This window comes from Pygoscelis adeliae, unplaced genomic scaffold, assembly GCF_000699105.1.
Source record: "Pygoscelis adeliae isolate BGI_AS28 unplaced genomic scaffold, ASM69910v1 Scaffold112, whole genome shotgun sequence".
NCBI classification, from domain to species: Eukaryota; Metazoa; Chordata; class Aves; order Sphenisciformes; family Spheniscidae; genus Pygoscelis; species Pygoscelis adeliae.
In genome coordinates, this window is record NW_008824232.1 from 1,261,307 (window position 1) to 1,261,860 (window position 554).

Sequence of the window (554 nt, forward strand, 5' to 3'; positions counted from 1 at the left end):
ACGAGGGAGTTTGGGTGGGGGGCGGGCCGTGGCTGCCAGGATTTAGGCTGTGCTAGGAGTTTTCCTGCTCCTGACCGTCAGCCTCTTCAAAATCAAATACGGGCGTGCTGTGGGAGGAGAGCCCCTCTGCCCCCCCAGCAGAGCACCCTTGGCTGCCCCTGTCCCTCCAGCTGAGCTCCATCCTCGGGAGCTCAGTGGCTCATCCCCTGTGTGACCCCAAACCCCTGGATGGGGAGCTCCATAAGGTGCACAGGAGGAAGGCCAGAGCTGATGGGGGGTCTGAGCCCCCTCAAAGCGGCACAGGTCCTCTCTGCACCCCACACCCCGGACTCCTGGGTCCTCCCTGACCTCTAGCCCCCCAAGCTCTGGCCAGCAAGTCCCCATCGATCAATCCAGGGCTCCAGGCTCCTGGCTGGGCTCCTCCATCCCCACTCACTGCCCTCCTTCCCGTGGGTCCGGGGGCTCAGCACAGCCCAGGTTGGCCCTTCGGAGTCAGCGGGTCCCCAACAGGGTCCCGATGGTGGGGTGACCCCTCTGCCCTGTCAGGCTCGGCC